The sequence below is a fragment of the Eptesicus fuscus genome, chromosome 17 (genome assembly GCF_027574615.1).
Source record: "Eptesicus fuscus isolate TK198812 chromosome 17, DD_ASM_mEF_20220401, whole genome shotgun sequence".
Classification (NCBI taxonomy): domain Eukaryota; kingdom Metazoa; phylum Chordata; class Mammalia; order Chiroptera; family Vespertilionidae; genus Eptesicus; species Eptesicus fuscus.
In genome coordinates, this window is record NC_072489.1 from 7,003,187 (window position 1) to 7,027,209 (window position 24,023).

At 48.0% G+C, this 24,023-nt stretch overlaps 1 long non-coding RNA gene across 2 annotated transcripts; it reads left to right on the forward strand.

The window, feature by feature from the left end:
- The first annotated feature begins 275 nt into the window (after positions 1–275).
- On the forward strand, positions 276–23,782 carry LOC114234305 (uncharacterized). Of its 2 annotated transcripts, XR_008558755.1 has the most exons (5): positions 276–360; positions 8,471–8,557; positions 13,252–13,497; positions 22,734–22,826; positions 23,437–23,782. It is a non-coding gene; the product is annotated as an uncharacterized LOC114234305 (long non-coding RNA). The 2 variants fall into 2 exon arrangements; XR_003620488.2 differs by lacking the exons at positions 22,734–22,826; positions 23,437–23,782 and having other exon boundaries at positions 13,252–14,157.
- The last annotated feature ends 241 nt before the right edge of the window (positions 23,783–24,023 follow it).

Consider the following 24,023-nt stretch of genomic DNA (forward strand, 5'->3'; position numbering starts at 1 on the left):
GAGACACACACTAGTAGAGAGAGTTCGAGAACGGGTGAAGCCAGGGTATTTCCCCATCACCGTTTCCCCTGACCCAGGTGGTGTCTCTGGCACCTTCCCTGGGCCTCCAGCTCCTTCGAGGCAAACCTGGTTCCCAGCTTCCAGTGGACAACCTTCGTGTCTGGGCCCCTGTGGCACCACTGGCCTCCTGGCCCCTCGAGCCCAGTCTGGATTCCAAGGTTTCCGTGGTCTGACGTCACAGTCCTCCTATCACCTGGGTAACCAGTGTCCTCTGTTATAAATAGTGGCAGTGGCCTCCTTTCCATGATTGGACCTCAGATGATTAATGGGATTTTGTTTCTAAACTATGGACGTGTGAAGGTAAAGACCTGTCTTTATTTCAGCCAGTGGTTTGGGGGGTTCTGTTATTTGTTAGACCTTAAACAAGAAGACAGAGATGAAGCGGCGGGAACTCTTCCATTCTCCTGAATGCAGGTTTACCCCTCTTCCCCCTGGCTCAGAGCTTGGCTTGGAGCTTGGCACAGAGTAAGCGTCAGTGAGTGGTTGTCCCTGAAGGGCTGTTGGAACAGGGATGGCGTTCCCTGCGTGCTCTCTGTGTACCAGCTCCCCTGCCTTAAACACATGCTGTATTTGAGGTGCACAGCACCCTGTGAAAAGCAGGCAGTTCGCGTGGTGGGTCCAGTGCTGGGAAGCCAGGGGTGTGGTAGGGAGCCCATGCTCTTCACCACCCACCCGCGCTGCTGACTCAGACCCTGCGAGGGCCCGGGGGGTTGGCAGCCGCCCCCAGCCTCCTATGACAACCTGCATGAAACCGAAGCAGAACGTGGACAGGTGGGTTGGGGAACGGCATGTGGGACCACTCCTGGGTTATGAGTGTGTAACACCTGAATGCGCTGTTAACGCCTTGGTTTCCCTGGACGGCTGCTCGGTTGCTCCTCAGCCCTAAGGTGAAGGGGTGCCTACCTGGATTTTAGCTGCCGTCTCCTCTTAACTCCTCTCCTCTTCCTTTTACACTTCACGTGACCTCCAGGCATAGAGCACTGAATGTGTCCAATGTGACTAATAACTTGGGACATTTGAGAACATTTCGGCATTGTTCACATTAAAATAACATGTCTTTTATTTCATAACACAGAGCGACATTTGACATGTTGAGTCAATGTTAAGTCACTGGTGAAATTCCTGAAATATAGCAGAGAAGTAGTTAGTCCCTAGAGGCCTAGGACTAATAATTTCTATTTATCTTCTTTCAGATGACAATGTGGTTTTTTTCATTTAAAAAAAAATGCCGCAAATACCCCACCCCACACTCCCTCAGCCACACACATGCCCAACACATCCCTCCCCAGCGCCAGCGAGACCACGCGGCGACAACCCCAACAGGGAGCTTCAGCTTGGATGCCCTGCTCCTGAAGTCCTTGCAGGTCACTTCCCTGAACCAACAATGTGTTTATTACTGATAATATTGACTCCACGTGAGAGCTTACAGGGGCGTTGGTGTTGATCATCAAAATACTTTAAGTTATAGGAGAGAGAAAGGACATTTTTACCGGGTTACAGCGCAATGCACAATGCAGGGGAGTGCAGCTCCCCTCATGTGAACGGAAACCACGTCTTCCCGGTTCTGGTTGTGAAACTCAGGACACCCCCTATTGGAAGGGGAGTCGCCTGGATGATTCACAGAAGAAACACTTTCACTTCCAATCTAAACAAGTTCTACTTTTTTAATGAGCTTAGGTTAAAATTACTGATAAATACAGCAGAAAGATCACAATCTCAAGTATGTGATTGCCTTGTAATAAAGTAACATTTGCTATTTTTTAAGATTTGTGTTTAGTTGGAAGGTGGTGCAAAATACAGTCATTGATTTTGATTTTCCATGCAGTAAATTTACCAATTCAGACAAATTGAGGACACGGACAGTTTAAAACAACTTAAATTTCACATTAAAAAGTATTTTAAGCATTTTAAGTATTTCCAAGTTCACACAGTAATTCAAACCAGGTTGGCAAAATGTTTCCTTCTTTAGAACAAGGAGATCTTTAGTGGTGATTTGTGGACGGCTTTGGTGTTTGGGGCAGAGAAAAGTTTCTCAGATTCTGAGGTGGTTTCTGCCAGAGGGGGCGGGGACCTTACTGCTGGAGCGGACATCGTAATTAAGTGGGACTAGGAGCCAAAAGGAAGGCCATGCCAGAAGAGGACAGCGACATTGGGAGAGAGAAGAAGAAATGTGGGTACACTCAGAGAAGGGTGGGATTTCCTACTTGGTGAGAGTACAGAAGGGAAGGAAGAGATGAAATGAGAAGGAAGTGGGATCAAGTCCTTTCCTTAAAATCAGCCTGACTTTGTTAGGAGCACATTCAAGAAAGGAACCACGTAAGGAAAATATTTAATGAACTATTTTGACCTGTGGCCATTCCTAGAGCTCGGTTTTATTTTTCCCTGGAATTTATGGGACACGGGGTGCACATCTGGGAACAACAGAGGCAGAGGAAGTGGAGCTGGGCTTCGGGCGGGAGCACACCCAGATCAGGTAGCTAACCCTACAAGTGCTTCTGGGGTGAGCCACTGTGTCAAAGATGTGGACAATTAGAACATGCCCAGGGCAGAACTGGAGACAGAAAAGGTGGCCAGAAGTGAGTGATGCACAAGTGCGCAGGCGTGTCCAGGTGGGACCTGACCCATGCTGGCTTCCGCGGGACTAGCTCTTGGGGTGGAAGACAGCTATCCTCCGAGGCAGAGGAGAGTCCATCTTTCTTTTTTTTTTTTTCTTTTTAAATTTCTTTATTGATTAAGGTGTCACATATTTGTCCTCATCCCCCCACTCCCATCCCCACCCTCCCCACGCATGCCCCAACTCCCTGTTGAACTTAACCGTTGGATAGGATCATATGCATGCATACAAGTCCTTTGGTTGAACTCTCCCCCTCCCCCCACCCTCCCCTATTCTCCCTCTGAGGCCCGATAGTCCGATCGATGCCTCCTTGCTTCTGGTTCTGTTCTTGTTCCTCAGTCTATGTTGTTCATCATTTCCCCTAGATGAGCGAGATCATATGTCACTAGATATATACTTATGAGAACTGAATGTGAGACGAGCAATAATAGTTATGCTGACAGGCAAATGAATCAGTCTGTAGTGAGTTTCTTTCTGGACCAACAGTTCTTTTGAGACCCAATTTCAATGTCCACCAGTTCCTTATGTGTACATGTCAGCACTGACCCCTCAGCTCTGGATGGTGGACAAATGGTGGTAACAGAGGTCCGACTCCCTCTGGTTTGATCTCGGCCGGACCCAGGGGCACGGCTTCACCCGGACTAAGGGGCACGTGGCCTCACCCGGATCTAGGGACACATGGTCTCACCCGGACCCAGGGACGCTTGGCCTCTCCCAGACCCAGGGGCACGTGGCCTCACCCGGGCCTCAGTGCACGAGGCCTCACCCGGATCCAGGGACACATGGTCTCACCCGGACCTAGGGACGCTTGGCCTCTCCCAGACCCAGGGGCACGTGGCCTCACCCGGGCCTAGGTGCACGAGGCCTCACCCGGATCCAGGGACACATGGTCTCACCCGGACCCAGGGACACTTGGCCTCTCCCAGACCCAGGGGCACATGGCCTCACCCGGGCCTAGGTGCACGAGGCCTCACCCGGATCCAGGGACACATGGTCTCGCCCGGACCCAGGGGTGCGTGGCCTCTCTCAGACCCAGGGGCACGTGGCCTCACCTGGACCTAGGTGCACGAGGCCTCACCCGGATCCAGGGACACATGGTCTCACCCGGACCCAGGCGCGCTTGGCCTCCCCCAGACCCAGGGGCACGTGGCCTCACCCGGGCCTAGGTGCACGAGGCCTCCCCCGGATCCAGGGACACATGGTCTCACCCGGACCCAGGGACGCTTGTCCTCTCCCAGACCCAGGGGCACATGGCCTCACCCGAACCTAGGTGCACGAGGCCTCACCCGGATCCAGGGACACATGGTTTCACCTGGACCCAGGCGCGCTTGGCCTCCTCCAGACCCAGGGGCACGTGACCTCACCTGGGCCTAGGTGCATGAGGCCTCACCCAGATCCAGGGACACATGGTCTCACCCGGACCCAGGGACGCTTGGCCTCTCCCAGACCCAGGGGCATGTGGCCTCACCCGGGCCTAGGTGCACGAGGCCTCACCCGGATCCAGGGACACATGGTCTCACCCGGACCCAGGGACGCCTGGCCTTTCCCAGACCCAGGGGCACGTGGCCTCACCCGGGCCTAGGCGCACGAGGCCTCACCCGGATCCAGGGACACACGGTCTCACCTGGACCCAGGGACGCCTGGCCTCCCCCAGACCCAGGGGCACGCGGCCCCACCCGGGCCTAGGTGCACGAGGCCCCACCCGGATCCAGGGACACATGGTCTCGCCCGGACCTAGGGGTGCGTGGCCTCTCTCAGACCCAGGGGCACGTGGCCTCACCTGGACCTAGGTGCACGAAGCCACCCGGACCCAGGGGCGCGTTACCTCTCTCAGACCCCTGGTCGCGTGGTCTCACCTGGATCCAGGGGCCCACGGCCTCACCCGGACCCAGGGTTCAGCTTCACCCGGACCCAGGGGGACGTTACCTCTCTCAGACCCCTGGTCGCGTGGTCTCACCCGGATCCAGGGGCGCACGGCCTCACCCGGACTCGGGACCCAGCCTTACCCGGATCCAGGGGCCCACGGCCTCACCCGGACCCAGGGTTCAGATTCGCCCGGACCCAGGGGCACATGGCCTCACCCGAAACCGGAATCCAGCTTCACCTGGACCCAGGGGCGCGTGGCCTCACACAAACCCAGGGGCGTGAGGCCTCACCTAGACCCAGAGGCGTGTGACCACATCTGAGCCCAGAGGCTCGCAGGCTCGCCTGGACTCGGGTCTCAGCGGGGTTTCGTCTTCTTGATCCCAATTCCTGTTGGTCAATTCCCTCTCAGCAATTCCTTCGGTCATTTTCTCAGAGCTCCAGGGCGGCTGCCGCAGAACTCGTTGGGCGGCGGGCTCGGCAAGGCTCCGGTGTGCCCGGTGCACGGCGGTGGGCTGGTCCGGTGTCGCTGCGTCGGCCCTTGGGTCTGCAACGGTGGCCGGTCGCTGAGCGTGCGCACCTGGCCACTTCGGGGCATTGAGATTCTTGAAGGACTCGGAGGTCAGCAAGCACGGAGTCTCCCACCCCATGTCTCCCAGGGGCTCGTCTGTCCGTGCTCGGCAGCGAGTGGAGCCGTCCCCTCAGCCGGAGACCGCCGGGGGAACTGCGCCGAGCACGTTCCAGGCCGCCATTGTGTCGCCTGAGCCATAGTTCTTAAAGTGTGGACTTTGGGTCACCGGCATCAGCATCATCCTGCGTACCCCTCTCTTTTATTCTAGTTGTAGAGCATCTGCTCAGCCAGCCCTCCGGTCTTTCTGGCTGGTGTCTGCTCTGCTCTCCCGTCGTAGTCTCAATATTGTTGTGGTAGGCAACGATCAGGCTGCCGCCCTATGTCTCCATCTTGGCCCTCCTTTGTACGGTTAAGTCTTGATTGTTGTTGGTGTCACTGGGAGGAATTGTCTTCCAGGCCAATTGGCCGTGAGGACCCTCTTTGTCTATATAGGAAGAGTTGCTGTGCAGGAGACATGTTTGTGGGCTGGGTCTTGATGCAGCAATGCCTTGGCGCTCACTGAGTCTGCCTCTAGAATGCCTCCCTTATGCAAGTGATTGAAATCTGGTGTCATCTCACACCAACCACTAGATGCCCTCGTTTCTGGGTCTCCAATGTAGTGTGGGTCAGCCACTACCTGAGGCACTCAGCAGGAAAAAGCTTCCGCTCAGCTTGGCTGGGGCGGAGCTACAGGGTGGAGCCTACAACCTTGGCTTCCTGTCAGCCCCGCCCTATGAGGCTCCTGCGTCTGTGTCCCTCTGTATTCCTTGCAAACACCTCTGAGAGAAACGCGCCCTGGAGTTTTGCCCACTGCCAAACAGTCCAGTCCCTCCCCTAATGAATCTGGACTCCCAGATTCTCGCCTGGAACTGGGTTTCAGTGTAGTTGGAGCTGGGTCTCAGCGCAGTCTGGCGTCCCTGTCTCCTTCCCAGCAGGGCCACCCAGTGGCGCAGGCAAAAGTCCGTCCTCTGCGCACCTTCCAGTGCGCGCGTCTGGAGCCGCCGCTTCTCTGTGCCTCCGCCACCACAGCCCAAATTCATTACCCCAGCGTGCGCCTGGCTTCCCAGGGTTTCGCCCGGAACTGGGGTTCAGTGCAGTCGGAACTGGGGTTCAGCACGGTCCTGAGCTTATGTCTCCTTCCCGCTAGGGCAGTTCAGTGGCGCAGGCAACAGTCCGTCCTTTGCGCCCCTTCCCGTGCGCGCCTCTGGAACTCTGCCTTCCCCCGCTCCTCTGTGCCTGCGCCCCACAGCCCAGATTCATTCCCCCAGCCTGCGCCTGGCTTCCCAGGGTTTCGCCCGGAACTGGCGCTCAGTGCAGTTGGAGCCGGCGCTTAGCGCACTCCGGAGCCTTTATCTCCTTCCTGCCAGTGAACGCCGGCCAGGCCGTCAGCCGCCCCTTCCTCTCCGGCTCCATCCTCCCCGCAGGCGCGCGTGCTCGTGTCTCCGCCAGTTTCTCCATACCTCAGGCTTTTACGGCTCCCCCGATTGTCCCCGTGGCCTTCTCCTTCCCCCCAGCTGTGGGCATTTCAGTCCGCCAGCTCTCCTGTGGTTCTGGACGATGTCCGTTCTGACCTCTAGTTGTGCCTTTGAAAGTGTTGTGCCCGGCTGCAGGTTAGGTGTTTAACCTATGCCGCCATCTTGGTTTCTCTCCGAGAGTCCATCTTTCAAAGCAGCCAGAAGCATGTGTCCCTTATTGACTGACCACTGAGGGACCAGAGTGATGGGACAAAGGACAGGACAAACCTATGGCCCAAGTGCAGCTGTTGGAAGCTGCCGCCATCGCCAGGAGCAACAGGGATGCAAGGCCTCCATCAGGACGCCCACCCGCTGGCCCAGATTGCTCCAGACCAGCACTGAGCTCAGCCAGATTGGGAAACTCAAGGGCTTGAAAGTCTTAGATGCCCTCTGCCTTCCAACACACTTTTCCCCTTGGAGGCCAGCCTTGGTACGTTCTCTGTTTTGTTCTCTTACTATGAGCTTCACCAAGAGGAGAGATCAACCAAACCTCCACCCCACCCCAAAGAACTCTCGGACTGAAGGCCCAGACACACTCAAGCTGCACCAACGCCCCCCAACTTATAACATGTTGTAAAAACAGCCTTATGGGGAGTATTAGCCACATTTCTTGGAAACACTGGATGTTGCAAAAGAGAAGGCCACTCATCAGACCCAATTATCACAGCCACCCCCTTGATATCACTTCTAACATCATACTTAGATTAGTTTCATAATTACAAGTTATGTGATGGGGGAGGAGGGTGCATGTGGGTATGGGTGGGTGTGGGGTGCAATCTTTCATTTCATTCTTTTTCCGGGTCTTGAGATAACATTAAAAAGCTACTAAACTCGCCCTAACTGGTTTGGCTCAGTGGATAAAGCATCGGCCTGCGGACTGAAGGGTCCCAGGTTTGATTCCGGTCAAGGGCATGTACCTTGGTTGAGAGCACATCCCCAGTAGGAGGTGTGCAGGAAGCAGCTGATTGATGTTTCTCTCTCATCGATGTTTCTAGCTCTCTATCCCTCTCCCTTCCTCTCTGTAAAAAATCAATAAAATATATATATTTTTTTAAAAGCTACTAAACTCAAGATGTGAGCCAGGGTGTCAAGATGTGATGCTCACATGGACGTTTCTGGCCCCCTGGGTTTTGGAGGGATACACCACTTCTTATAGCCAGCCTTGAGTTAGGCTTCCGCCATCAGCATTTAGCTTTAGCTTTATAAATTACCTCCCTCGCAGCACAATATTTGTGTTCATTCATATCTCTGCTTGTCTCCCATAAATCAACGGCAGGCCTGTTTAATTACCCCTCAGCAATTTTAAACAACCAACATTTTTAATGAGGCAGAAAATGCGTATGGCCACAAAATAGTTTTAAGGTTCCATGTGGGTCACTCTGTGTATATTTTTCAAAGTCAGCCATTCCTGAGATAAGTCACATATTACCCAGATGTCAAGGCTTGGCCAATGTCCTTTCCCACTGCATGACCATTGAGACCCTCGGCCATCAGCAGGCTGCTTTTTGTCAATGGCCTTGAAGTGTGTCAGTTGCTATAAACACACATGATGAATGAGTTTTATGGTTGTGTGAGGAATTCAGTCACCTTGGCTCACGCTGTGAAGGGGCAGAGCTATGGATAGCTGAGCCGAAGGGCCATGCCTACCGCCAGAGCCCAGGCCCTGGTGCTCGAGTGTTATTAACATCGAGACTTTCCTGAAACCCACAAATTTCTGCATCTGGTTTTTAAGATCAAGGTGATGTCTCAGTGAAATAGCCCCCAACCTCCTCTCACTCGCGGGAAATATCTTCATGACTTTTCTTGAAGGTGGACCTCGCTTTTCTGACCCCTCCTCGGTGAGGGAAACCCTCTCCTGCTGGCCTCAATCCGACACAGCAAGCAGGACGTACTCAGGTGAGTGTCTCCAGTTGGTCCTGCCCCACAAGGTACATGATTTGTGGGGGTATCGCTCAGCCAGGCAAAGAGAGGTGGCAGTTGGTTGCCAAGTCCAAGAGAAGAAAAGCACAAGGGATCAAAGAGATCCCTGAGGGCCTTTCTGGAAATATTTTTTAGGACAGTCTTGTGACCACAGAAATGGGACATTTTTAAGAGGATGGAGTCTTTCCCCTGCTGCCTCCATCTTCCTCCTCCCCATATCCCTTTCTATCTCTTCATATCCCCAGATACTCTGCTGAGCTGCCTACATGGAGCATGTCACTTAACCCTCAAAAATCCCTTTTTATAGATGAGAAAACCAGTGTATCAAGGGTACGAATAACATGCCCAAAGACACCCTGCTCCTCACAGAGCTCAATTCAGACCCCATTCTAAGTCTATGTCAAAATCCAGCCCTGCTGTGCCCAGGGCATGCTGGCCCCTGTCCTTGAGTGAAGGTCATGAGGTCTGAACCTTCAGAGCATGTCTCTGTCTGTCCACTTCAGCTGATCCCTCTGAACTTGAACCTCAATGTAGACGCTTGTCTAATCAGGGAGGAAGCATACCAGAGTGGTTGACTTTAAAATCAAAAGCAATCAATTAGGGTCTCAACTGTATGACTCACATAACCAACCACTCTGCATCTCAGGTGAGTCACATTCCAGGTGGGAACCATGGCACAACCTCGCCCAGAGGAATTACAAAGACTGCTGAGGCAGAGCACTTAGAAGAGGCCGGCGTGCAGTGTGCGCTCTGGCAGTTGGCTGTGGTCAGTAATTGCTCCTTCATGTCCATTCTGTCCCATTTCTCCCTGCATCCTGCTTGCCAGAGAACTGCAAAGAGCTTTGGATTCCTGTTGCTTTCCAGCAGTTACTGATTATGTCACAGCTGTTTACTCGTGGACAAAGATACTAAGACAAGTTAGAAGCCTGAACAAGAATTCAGGAAATTATTATTTTGATTTTTAATGTGAATTTTCTTGCCAAGCCACATAACCTTTGTAAGCCCTGTAATATAACATTTAGAGAGAGTTTATTAACTACTCTAATCCATTTCTAGTAAAGACATTACCTCCAAGTACAGAGTCAAGGTTCAAGTCAAAATTTTTCATCAGAGAATGAAAGTTATTTGCCAAACCAGAAGGATAGAAGACAATTTCTCATAGATTTAAAGTTTATCTTCCTGAAAATAGCAGTTTTCTCACAGCACTCATAAGCACATGATCAATTAATTCAATGTTTCAGAGGATCAACTATAAGATAGAGAATATTCTGGAAGCCTCCACAAGACAGTACCTCCTTCCTAAAGGGTCTCAGATGTAAACAGGACACACACACACACACACACATTTAAATAGAGACTCTAGGACTTGGACATGTGAAAGCAAATTATGCCCAAAGTTTTAGGAACAAAAAAGGAAAAGACGTCAATTTCTTAGGTCTTGGAAGCTCATAGAACACCAGCTTAGGAGAAATTGTTTCAACTGGGTTTTCAAGTTAATTTATAGTCTCTCTGGATAGAAGAGACAGAGAAACATCACAGGCCAAGTTAAAAGGCCGTGCAAAGACACAGGCTGAGAACCACATGGGCTCCTGGCGATGGAGGTACTGTGAACATGTGTGTCCCAGAGACAGCAGCTGCGGTACAGAGATAATGCTGGGAGGTGTCCCAAGTGCCATGTTACAATTAAGAGTTGATTCTGACAAATGTGCTTCACCTCCGACAGCTCTCTGTAAAACTCCTGCCCCTGCACTCCTGGGCTTTAGACCCTGTAGGGAGCCATGGACAGAGCAGGGCAGGTGTGGCCCTGAACACTGAGCTGCCTGGCCACCGGCCACACTCATGCTCCTCAGTGGCCGGGGTTATGCCACCCTCATTGGTAGTGCCATCTTTAGAAGAATGTTGGGGTAACTTCAATTGTTCTTTCTCAGTCTTATGACTGCAAAGTGTTTCCTAAAAGCCCCCCTGGCTAACTGGTCAAGCCTGACTCTCCCTGTCAATGTACCCAGTGATCTTTGTTAGGAGTAAACTCCTTGCCTGGGTTCCCTGACCCCCTCAAAACCCTAGGATGATGGAACTCCCTAATAAGCTATGTTTCCAGGCAGCAGAAGAGGAAACCCAGGGCAGAGTGCACGGCACCTTCTTCAGAGCCTCACAGACAAAGCAGACTGTCCAGAGACGCAGAACGAAGACCTAGTTAGTTATTTTGCCTCTTTTACTCCAATCTTTCCAACAGAGAAACGACTCGTGGCAGCAGCAGCGCCTCTGCACTTGGACAAAGAACAGCAGAGAAATACAGAAGGGGCTCAGTTCTAAGATGTCTGAAATCTGCCTAACAGCAAAGGGCATTTCACTTTGGGATGGGACATGGGGGCCCAGAGGCCCTGTCCACTGTAACGACCCTCGGCAGGAGTTGTCACAAAGGGCAGAGATTCCCTTCAGGAAAACAGGGAATTACGGAGGGAGACTGAATAAGCTCCCCATTGAGGTGCTGCATAAACAGGCTCTAGCCATCTGAGTAGGAGTTCTCAGGCAGAACATCCATGCAGAGTCATTGCAGCAGAGTAAACACACTCTGTCTTTTCCAGACCTGGAGACCTTTGCTGTTAATAATTATGCTCTAGTGATGGACATAACCCAGTGCTGCCTTGGGCCATCTGGAACATATATACATCCTACATTTAGGAAGAGTGCATATAGGCATGAAGGCTTGAATCGACATCTATCGGATTTAGACTTTGAGTAACAGAAAACCCTAGCAAATTCACACAGCTAGAGTTCAAGTACGCCTCCAGGTGAAGTGCACTCAGCAGCTTAATGCCTCCATCAAGGACCCAGGTGCTTTTCATCCCAGGGCTGTCCCACCAATGGCCTCGAGATAGTGACCAGAATAATGGAGCAATGGGCTTCGTTATTCACACCAACAAGATAGAGAGTAAGAGGAATTTCTCCCCAAAGTCACATTTAATCTGTTTGTCAGTCCACTATAGACCAATTATGAATCAGGGAAATGTCATGGGTAAAATGGTTTGAAGACTAGTGGCCTTCCTCGAAGGAGCTGGGAAGGTGGTAATCTGGTGCAGTTCTATGAAGAAAGAGAGAGAGGGCAATGAGTGTGGGGTAGGCAGTCAACGGGGCCCATAGAAAGGGAACCTCCAAATTGATGAAGATTAAAGTAGAGAGAAAGGTGATAGGGAAAGTTGGAGGACATGTGAGTAGAGGTAGGCAGGAAGCAAATTATGAGGGCTCTCTGCTTTGTAAGTTATGGAATATCATGGTGGAATTTATAATAAGTTTTACATTTTTAGAAAACTCACCCTTAGGGACATTTTGGGAAATAAATTAGCAAAAGGAAGATTATAGGCAAGGAATCACAGCCAAGCTATGACAATAATTAAGGTGAAAGATGACGTGGTAATAACATTGGATGTGAGCAGGAGAGAGAATGGATAAATAGCCAGATACTTCCTACATCCAAAGGACCACATGTGGGATTACAAGGGAAATCCCTAAAATTCTGGATCAGGAAGCTGGGTGAGAACTTGCATCGTCAACAAAGTTATGGAATTCAAAAAGACAAGCATGTTTCTTTGGTGTGAGGAGCTATAGACTGTGAATATTGAGTTTGAGACAAGCTGAGCTTGAAGTATCTTTGGGCTATGTGAGGGGGCAGATCTAGAGCTCAGGAGAGAGGCAGGGCTAAGGTTATCCTTCTGAGAGTCATCGTCTTGGCAACGGTCCTTAGAACCTTGTACCCCAAGGCTGAAGGTGGTTAAGGACGGTTGTTGGGGATCTTTGGCATGTAAGGGCAGGCTTTGTCTCTTTGGCTATCGACTAAGCATGAACTACGAGGATTAAAGCTAAGGATCTGAAAAGGTCTGAAATAGTCTCTTAAGGAATTGGGATAAAGATCTTCATGATAGGATTCTGTACAAGTGGCAATTCTAACAACTTCAGACAGACATGGAGCCAAAAACTTCTGGGGTTTATGTCTTCATCCATGGACTGAGGTCTCTGCCTCCAGGTTAACTACTCTCTGCTCTGCACTCCTAGTTCTGGATTTGCACCCGCCTCTATCATAACAGCTGCATCACTGAACACTTTCTGGGTAGCTGCTTCATTGCAACGTGGGCAACTCAGAGTCAGGGAATATCCTTTCCCCACCTCTATGTCTGTAGTAAGCAGGTGACTATGGACATGGTAGAGTCTTGGTAAATATTTGATGCTTGAGTGAATGATGGAATAGCTGCCTAAATTAAGGGTCCTATTAAGTCCCAGCCTGTCTGAAAGACTCAGCTGTTCTGCCATACAAGTCCCAAGACCATTTGTTCACAGCCATGTGAAAAAGCACAAATTCAGGGATTCAGCAAGCATCCCCTGCTCACAGGTGCTAAGGTATCAAGGCTTCTTCCCACACCCTCCCTGGCAGGCATGTCTCTGATCACAGGCTGAGGAAAAGGCCAAGATCCCACAGCAATCATGGCCCCCCAAAATTCTGACACCCTCTCTGACAGGGCACAGCCAAAGTACAGTTGCTGCTTCATTTCCAGTCAGGGTGGAAAAGCTGACCCAAGCAATGCCAGGCTCAGGAACGCAGACACAGTGAATAGGATTCTGTCTTGCACAATGTGGGGGCATGTGGAAATCTGAAACCTATCTTTGTTACTCCCTAGATGACTTCCAACTTTCTGAGGGCTTAAATGAAGAGTGTCAAATTCCTTTACATGGCATTGAGACTCCTCCTGGCCACACCTGATTACCACCAGGCTCATCTCTAGGACTCGTTGGTTCCTATGGTTCAAGCCCAAGGAGTCCATTCTTTTGCCTCCTCCAGGATTTTCTACAGGACGTGCCTGCTTCCTAGAATCCTTCTGCACTTGCTCAGTAATCACATCCTCAAGAACAGCCCTTCCATCTGGGTAAGGTGGGCTGCTCCCAGAATTCCTCCATTCACACTGCTGGATATAAAAGCCTGTGCTTGTAAGACAGCAAGCTCCGTGGGAACAGCTTTCTGCCATGCTTTGTTTGCATTGCATTTAGCCAACATTAAAGAACAATGAATGGATGAAAGAGTAGCCTTCTGGGATACAAAGGGACTCAGCCCTGGCTCACTTCCAGATTCCAGGGGTTTCCTGCAGCCTCCATCAAATACCCTCCAGTATTAAGGGTCCAGGTGTGGACAAAACATTCACTAATGGTAACCACAGCCTAGCAAATAGAATCATGGTGCAGTGCAAAGAGCACTTGAATGGCACCAAAAGAACTGGCTTTACTACTCAGACAAGTCACATGACCTCGTGGAGCCTCTGTCCCCTCCTCCATTATTGCCTGGCACACACCTAGGAAGAATGGACTCTGTCCAAGGTGCTCCACATCAACCAGCTCTAAAGCCTCCCGCTTAGGGGTCTAAACCTGGGCAAAGATGCAGGTCAAGCTTGGTTGGTTGACACAGTGAAATTAGAATATGGCAGCACTCCGGGTCTACCCACAATGGTCCCTAACGGGGCCAAGATCATGATATGCTTTGGGGTATGTCAATGGAAGAATTGTGCTTTTTTGAAGGATCCTGGACTGAGGCACTTTTTCTCAGGGGCCTGGGGGCAGGGTATGCTCCCTTCTGAGTGATCCTGGACTGAAGCCGGTTTCCTGGGGAACTCAGGGAATCACTGTTGCTCCAGGGGCTGGAGTGGATGTCCTCCAGTTGGGTAGATGCAGCTCGTTGTCAGCTGTCTTACAGGTGAAGCACCACCTCAGGGAAACTGCCCCACCAAGGCCACTGTTATAGGTTGAATTGTGTCCACAAAAAAGACATGTTGAGGTCCCACCTCCAGTTGCTGTGGATGTCATCTTATTTGGAAATAGGACCTTTGCAGATGTGATCAAATTAAGATGAGAGTATTAGGATGGGCCCTAATCCATTGACTTGTGTCCTTTATAAGAAGAGAAGAAAAGACAGACACAAACAGGGAGGGCACACCAAGTGACAACAGAGGCAGAGATTGGGGTTATGCTGACACAAGCCAGGGAACACCTGGGATCATCAGGAGCTGGCAGATCTGCTCCTGTGAACACCTTAATTTCACCTCTGGCCTCCAGAGCCATGACAGAACCTATTTACATTGTTTCAAGCCATTCACATTGCGGGCCATTGTTACAGCAGCCCTAGGAAATTAACTCAGCCTCATAGAAACACAGAATGTTCCGCCTCTCCAAGCTCAGGGTCTCTGCTGTTTGACCAACTGAGCCAGCCCTGCTTAAACCCCTGCCCTTGAGGAAGGACTCCGTCTAGTTTTCTCCCCACCTCACCAGCATCTTCTCCGCCTTATTCCTCCTCCTGCTCCCTGTCCGGATCAGATGCAGCCTCTCCCCAGAGATCTGCACTAGCCTAATTCACATACACATCCTGGCATAGCTGAGAACCCAGTGGGGGTCTGGCTTCACTTTTTCATAATACTTTTTCGCTCATCATTATTTAATCCCTCAGTAAATATTTATTGAGAACCTTCCACATGACAGACACTGTCCCAGGCCCCTGGGATTGAGCACAAACAAGAAAGACTCGTGGCGTTTATGTTCCAGCAACTGGTGAGTTCGAGGAGGTAGGAGGAGAAGGGACAAGGCAGGAAACAGAAAACACATAAACAAATAAAATTACAAGATAATTTCATCAAATAAAGTCCTGGGTGATAAGAGACGGGAGTGTACCAGGAGAGTGCTCTCTGAGGAGGCGAACTTGAACCTTTGGTCTGAAAGGCAGGGGCATCTGGCAGGCCCTCTGCAGCAGAGAGCAGCTTCTGCCAGGGCCCTGGGGGAAGCGCAGGCATGTTCTCCTCAGGAAGAGAAAGAAGACCCATGGGCTGCAGAAGAGAGACTGAGGAGAGAATTTGAGGGCGTGCATTTGGAGGGATCTGCGTTATTTTGTTACTTTTCATTGTTTTTTATTTTGAAAAATAGAAATACAAATGGAAAACTACTGGAAACATTTTAAAAGCAGCATCAGTGATCCCAGGGGTGACAGTTAGGACCATTTTGGGGGTGTTACCTTACAGATCAGTGGTTCCTGAAGTGTGGTCCCTGGAACTTAGCAGCGTCCGCACACTTAGCATGTGGTTAGAACTGCAGCTGTTGGCCCCACCTCAGACCACGGGATCAGAAACTCTGTGGGGGGAGCTCTGCAATCTGTGCATGGAAGACGATTCCTCCAAGTGATTCTGTCACGTGCTAAATTGGGGGAAGTGCTATGACTTTTTCTGCCAGGGCCCATTAATTGCAGCTGGACTGCATATGGGAGGGGTAGGCGGGAGGAGGTTAGACATTCATTGACCAGCCGACCAGCTGTAAGAAGGGACATGAGCAAGACCACAGGCAATTGTCCCAGCGCGCTGGTGGGACACACGGCAGAGCGATCCAGCAGACAGACTGCCAGGCCCAGGCCTGAGAGGGGCTCGTGAAGTTGGACAGCTGGCTGCAAGCATCGGCTTGTCATCCACAGCAGGGTCCTTCCCCCGAGGAGGCTGTTTATGCAAATCTCTAGCAAGGGCCCTGGAAAGGCAGAATATTACCCGAGAGCATAGATGGTCTGAGGAGCCGCAGTCTCCCATGGCAACATCCAGATGCAGAGAGAAATGCAGCAGTTGGGTTACCGGAATCGGGCCTTCTTGTCCTGGGCTGGACTAGCAGCAGAGCCAGTGCTCTTGCTCTTGGTCTAGGCAGAACTTCCCACGGTCTTGCTGCCTTGCCTCAGGACTGGCTGTCAGGCCCTATGAGCTTGCAGCAAGGTGTTGGTTTTCTGCCCTAAAATAGTAGCCCTTCATGATGTCACAGTGTTTGTACACACCTCTCCACTGCCTGCCCCAGCCAGCACCCTGCTCCAGCCATCACCCTGCTCCAGCCAGCACCCTGCTCCAGCCAGCACCCTGCTCCAGCCAGCACTCTGCCCCAGCCATCACCCTGCCCCAGCCATCACCCTGCCCCAGCCAGCACCCTGCTCCAGCCAGCACCCTGCTCCAGCCAGCACCCTGCTCCAGCCAGCACCCTGCTCCAGCCATCACCCTGCTCCAGCCAGCACCCTGCTCCAGCCAGCACCCTGCTCCAGCCAGCACCCTGCTCCAGCCAGCACCCTGCTCCAGCCAGCACCCTGCTCCAGCCAGCACCCTGCTCCAGCCAGCACCCTGCAGGGGGAGAGTGTGAGGCCGCTTGCAGGGCACCTCTCAGGTCTTCAGTAGCTGCCCCGCCTTGAAAGTCCAGGAGGTTAACAGACTAAACAAATGCTCTGAATAGGCCGGTGGAGTGACAAGGTTTAGAACACAAATACTTGGTTCACTGGAGATTCCGCTAGTCCCTCAATCCAAATGTTTTTATTTTAATTGCCGACAGTTCTGACAAGCTTCCAATCAGCTTTGAATCAGGAAATTAAAAGGTGTAGACGAGGGTAACTAGAGGCACACAGGCCGCCAAAATAAAAGAAATGTCTAACTTGTCAATTAAGGGAAGAAATTGAAAAACTAAAATTTAAGCTAAAAGAATTCTAGGAGAATGAAATTTTCATAACATTCAATAGTGGAACTGTGTTCTAATGATTTTTGACAGATCACGAAGAGGGAAGATTGTGATCCATTGCAGTGTATAAAATGTGTAAAAGATAGAGGATATGCAAAATGGTGGCATGAGGAGCTGAGTAGACCCTACCCCAGCAAAATAACCATTTAAATGCAAAAAGGTGTCTGAAACAACATTTAAAGTTCTAAGGCATTGTCCTAAGGCAGTGGTCAGCAAACTGCGGCTCGCAAGCCACATGTGGCTCTTTGGCCCCTTGAGCGTGGCTCTTCCACAAAATACCACGTGCGGGCACGCACATACAGTGTGATTGAAACTTCGTTGCCCATGTGCAGAAGTCGGTTTTTGGCTCTCAAAAGAAATTTCAATCGTTGTACTGTTGATATTTGGCTCTGTTGACTAATGAGTTTGCCGACCACTGTCCTAAGGGCATCAGAGGGAAAAATATTTGTTCATAGAACTCTACTAAATCTCAGTAATGACTGGGAACTTGTGGCATTTGAGTCAGGCCCAGCTCCCATCCCCACCCTCCGCTCAGTGCAATGGCAGCTGTACTCCAGGTGGTGTGGCCAAGAGGCATATATACTTAATCTCGTCTCTCAGTTTTTTAAAGGACATAAAATTATGTAAAGTAATAAACATATAATTTTTCTTATAACATATAGAGATGCAATGTGTATAGCAATAATAGAAGAAATAGGGGAAGAAGGGGGAAACTATATTAACACTAAATTAAGTTACTTTAAATCTGAGTTTGGTTCTGGTAAGTTAAGATGTATACTGTGATCATGGAAGCAATTACTACAAAATTAACTTCAAATTTTTTTTTAATTTATTAAAGGAATCAAAATAGTGCAATAGAAAATATTCACTTAATGCAAAAGAAAGCAGTAAAGGAGGAGCAGAGGAAGAAAATAAATGAGACATATAGAAAACAAAAAGTGAATGGCAGTTATTAATTCAACCATATCAATAATAATAATATCAAATGGGGGTATATTAAACAATCCAATTGAAAGGCAGAAAGTATAAGACTGAATGAAAAACAAGATACACCTATATGTTGACACAAGAGATACTTTAGATTCACGGGTACAAATAGGTTAAAGGGGAAAGGATGTAAAAAGACATGCCATGTAAACAGTGACAATAAGAGATCTAGAGTGGCTATACTAATATCAGGCAATACATACTTTAAGGCAAAAAATGTTACTATAGATGAAGCAAGAAATTTTGTGATAATAGAAGAGTCAATCCATCAATACTCTAACAATTAGAAACAAAGATATAGCAGAGCCTAAATATAGGTTAATCAAAAACTGATAAAACTGAAAGGGAAAGTTAACTATTTGATAATAACATCTGGAATCTTCAGTAAAGACTAGGATAACTAGGCAAAAGATTAAAGAACATATAGATTAGAAAAAGCTACAAATCAGCTATACATAAGAGACATCTACAAAACAATTCACCCAACCCTGGCTGAGTGGCGCAGCTGGTTTGAATGTCATCCCATACACTGAAAGGTTTTGGCATCGATTCCCAGTCAGGGCACATACCTAGGTTGTGGGTTCAATCTCCAATCAGGTAGCATACAGGAGGCAACCAATCGATGATTCTCTCTCACATGGATGTTTCTCTCTCTCTCTCCCTCCCCCTTCGTCTCTCTAAAAAATAAATAAAAACATATCCTCAGGTGAGGATTAAAATTTTTTTCACCTAACAATAACAGAAATCACATTTTCTCAAGTTTATATACAACATTCTTCATCATCTGCAACACTATAAAACAAGTCTCAATACTTAAAGGGATTGAAATCTATGCAAAGTATTTCTCTGACCACAATAAAAAGTGTAAGTCAATAACATAAAGAAACTTGGGAAATTCATAAATATGTGGAAATTATATAGCATACTATTAAATAACCAGTGAGTCAAACAAGTCACAAGGGAAATTAGAAAATCATTGAGATGGATGAAAATAAAGACAAAACATTAAAACAAATTTATGAAATACAGCTGAGTCAGTGCTTGGGGGAAAATTTATAGCTCTAAATGCCTATTAATTGAAAAAGTGAAAAAATATCAAATCAATAAACTGACATCTCATCTTAAAAAACTAGAAAACTAAGAGAAACTAAACCCAAAAGAAAATTAGTCATAAAAAACATTAGAGAAAACTGAAAAAAAAAATAGAGAATAAAAAAAAAGAAAATCAATGCCAAAATTTGGTTCCTTAAAAAGAACAACAAAATTGGCAAACTTTTAGCTAGAATGACCAAGAGAATAAAGAGAGAAGACTCAAATTACTAAAGTCAACAGTAATAGAGAAAACATCACTACTGGTCTTACAGTAATAAAAAGAATTATATGGGAATTCTATGTACAAGTATATGGCAACATACTAGATAATATGGAATAGAACTGAGAGTCAAGAAATACACCTTTACATTTATGGTCCATTGACTTTCAACAAGACATTTCAATGAAAGAAAGAAAAGTCTTTTCAAACATGGTGCTTGGACAATGCAACTAGCTAATACAAAAGAATGAAACTAAGACTCTACTTAATATTATATTTTTAAAATAAACGTATATGGTCATAAACTTAAATGTAAGAACTGAAATTATAAAACTCTTGGAAGAAAACTTTTGAGTTAGGCAATTGTATCTTAGATATGACACCAAAAGTGCAAGTAATAAAAGGTAAAATAGAGTGAACTTCATTAACATTAAAAACCTCTGTGCTTTGCCCTAACCGGTTTGGCTCAGTGGATAGAGCATTGGCCTGCAGACTGAAGGGTCCCAGGTTCGATTCGGGTCAAGGGCATGTACCTTGGTTGTGGGCACATCCCCAGTAGAGGGTGTGCAGGAGGCAGCTCATCGATGTTTCTCTCTCATCGATGTTTCTAACTCTCTATTCCTATCCCTTCCTCTCTGTAAAATATCAATAAAAATATATTTACAAAAAAACCTCTGTGCTTCAACAGACATGACCACAACTTGAAAAGACAACCCCAGAATGAGAGAAAATGTTTGCAATCATCCTACCTAATAAAATGGTAATATGTAAATTGCCATCACTCTGCTACGCCCACGATTGGGCCAGCGGGAGGCGCAGGGGGCGGGACTCGGAGTGGCAGCGCGAGCTCAGCATCTGCGCCATGGCTGTGCTGAGGAACAGAAGGGGCCTCTGGGGCAGCGAGCTCACGTCCCGGCGTGGACCTTCAAACGCAGGGGAGCTGGGTGCCTGTCTGCTCTGGCACCAGGCCTTTCAGAAGCCTCTGCCGAGCCGGAGGCTTCCGAAAGGCCTGGCGCATGAGCAGACAGGCACCCAGCTCCCCCGCGATCAAAAGCGAAAGCGTGTAGGAGACCCTACATGTGCATGATTCAATCATGCCCTGGGCCTCTAGTATCTTTAATAAGGGACTTATATCTAGAATATAAATGTGCTTACAAATCACTAATAGAAGACAAATAAATAAACCAATTTAAAATGGACAAAGTATCTAAATAGACATTTCTCCAGTGAAAATGTACAAATGACCAATAAGCACATGAAATTCTACTCAACATAATTAATTATGAGGAAAATACATATCAAAACTACAATGAGTTTATAACCCTAAAACAAATATAACAGCTGTAATAAAAAAAGATAGTCAATAACAAGTGTTGACAAGAAAGTATAGAAACTGGAATGATCAAGTGGTGGGAATGTAAAATAATGCAGCTGCTTTGAAAAACATTTTGGCAGTTTCTCAAACAGTTAAACATAGAGTTACCATATAATCTAGCAATACTACTTATAGATATGAAACCTATATCTACACAAAATGTATATATGTATATTAAGAGCAGCACTATTTATAATAGTTTAAATGTGAGAATAACTCCAATGCCCATCAACTGTTGAATAGATAAATAAAATATCTCACATATATGTACAATGTAATATGATTTAGCAATAAACAGGAATGAAGTAGTAATGATAGATGGTACAAAATCAATGAGCCTTAAAAACATTATGCTAAGTGAAGACCACATAATCTGTGTTTCTTTTATATAAATTGTTCAGAAGAGACAAATCTATGGAGACAGAAAGTTGATTACTAGTATACAGTACTTAGGGGTTAGATTGGAAGTGGCTGCTAATGGATAGAATTTCTTTTGGAAATGGTCCAAAATTAGATTGTGATGATGGTTGCATAATTCTGTTAACATATTAAATTATTAAATATATACTTTAAATGGGTGACTTTTATACCCTGTGGTTTATATCTCAATAAAGCTGTTAAAAAAGCAAAGGTGTGGAGATGTGTACTACTTTTTAAAAAGATTTAAACTGAAAGGGTAACGAAAGGTTAGTTCTTGCTTGTCAAGATAATGGAGTAAGTAAATGTGGTACTGGTTCCTCCCACAACCACATCAAAATTACAGCTAAACTACAGAACAACCATCACTGAGAACTGCCTGAAATGTACTTGAACAGCAGTGCTATAACTCAGGATAGAAAAAAGAAGCTATATCAAGCATAGAGAATATAGTGAGCAATATTGTAATAACTATGAATGGTGGGAGAGTACTAGATTTATCGGGGTAAACACTTAGTAAATTATATAAATGTCTAATAACTGGGTTTTACACCTGAAACTAATATAATATTGTATTTCAACTGTAATTGGAAAATAAAAATTATTTTTTAAAAGACTGCTATGAACAAAAGAAGAGACAGATTTGTTTTCTGGTTTTTAAAAAAATCTGGTTTTATAGAGCATCCTTCCCCAGGAAACAGCAAGACTGGATGGTTCTGGAGCACAAAGCAGCACAGCTGTGGGCTCAAGTAGCCTGGTTCAGACCTCAGTTCTGAGGCTCGCCCTATTTTCCCTTAAGTAAATAATTTTCCTGAGTCCTCTAAGGAATTAGTGTCTATTTCATAGAATCGTTGAGCCTGAGGCAAGCTCTGAGAGGCCTCATGAAGTTGGGCAGCTGGCAGTGAGCATCAGCTTGTCATCAAGGCATTATTAGAAAACTATGAGGAACACATTTAGGTTTTACTGTGGTCTTGTCATCAACTGAGCGTCATGGTAGCCAAAGTCCAGCTGTGAAACCAGTTAAAATTAGCAGTTGGATTCTGGTCATTGATAGAGTAAATGCAACTTTTCCAAATGGTTGTCTGATCTATGAATATTGGGATATGGGCTTTGCTGTTTTCCCATTGGGAACGGAATGGAGAGAGGTTTAGGGATTTGAACCAGACCACACAGTGTTCTACCATCAGTCTCGCAAGGCAGACTCGCTTATTCTGATTCTCGGCATGGTCAGGGAGAAAACCTCCTAGAATGGACAGAAATTAGTAACTGTTAATAGCTTTCCTGCTAAGAGGAAGTTTCTTTATCTGCAAACCTCTCAGGTCCAAGCCCGAGTCTTACAAAATCCTACCATTACCGAGGACAAGCCGCCCACGGTGGCACGTGGACTGCATCTTTGAGGTGATGGACATGAAGCCCTCTTAGACCAGAGGTGGTCATGACCTTATATCTTTGTGTGTTTGGTTGAAACAGCCAGACACTTAACTCTCTCTGCCTTTAACTGCCAGGATAGTATGAGTCTTTGGGCAGCTCTGGGGAGTCAGACCATCACTGGACGTGGGAGGCTTGCTGAGAAAATCTTGATGCAGTTACCTCGCCAGGTAAATGCTTAGGGTGGTGGGTTACGCTAACTGGGGTCGATTCCCTGGGGTCGAGATTAATCCAGCAGCTCAGCAAGAGGGAGAGTAAAACCATGCTTTTAGGTGCTAAAAGGGTTTTCAGGAGGGATGTCATTTCTGACTGTGAGAATAATTTCTTCCCAACTGTATTTGTCTGGGGATTTGAGACGAGGAGGCAGGGAGGATTCCTGAGCAGGAATACCATTGTTAGTCTCCCCTGCGTGGAGGCAAACACTTAAGGGAGGTGATAAATGGGGGCATTTTCTTGCTAACAGATGGCCTCCCGTTAGGTCACTCTGTGTGCTTTCACTCGGTGGTGTTCTCCGTATGGGTCAGAGACAGACTCGGAGCTCACACACACACACACACACACACACACACACACACACACACACTGGACGTGATTCTTCGGGTTATCTAACTTGTTCTACATTAGGATTTGGCTTCTGGACTAGATCAAACCATTTGTCACCTTTACAACTGGTGGGTGTGAGGCTGAGCCTGAATGGGACGTCGAGAGGGAGGGTCAACCAGACTGTGACCTTTCACTCCTATCGCCTCCCTGTGCTAATACACAGCTCTCTCCTCGCAGACCCACAAATCACAGAGCATGACGGCTGTCCAGTTCAACCCCCTCGTCCTCCAGTTGGCAGGACTGCCGTCAGGAGGAGGGAAGCCGTCGTGATGATGTAGTTGGTGTCAAGGACACAGGCAGACTTCAAGCCCATCTGCTCCCAGACGTGCCCCCGCCGTCTCCCCACGTGCAGCTGCTCCCTGGCATCCCAGGAGTGAAGGAAGAGTGCTATGCAGCCTCATTAGCCATAAATACTCTCCTAATAAACCCACCCTGTTACGGGCTGTTTCTGTTAGAAAGAATTATTATTGCCACGACATAAATTTCCTGAAAGAGAGGTGGTGGGTCACTCAGTGGAGCCTATTATGAGAACCAGGGAAATAAAACAGCCAGATAATTTATGTGTCTCTCCGGGTTCCTTGCGCTTATCTCAGAGAAAAGAGCCAGGCTGTGGGGACGACGGGAGAAGTGAGCGTGTGTGCCTGGAGGCGGCACCGGGGACGTGCTCTGAGCGATTTCTGCCAAGGAGGCGAGACTGAGGCCTGACGTCGCTCATGATGAGCACGGTTTCCCTGAGAAGTGGCCACACACTGTCCTCGCTGAGG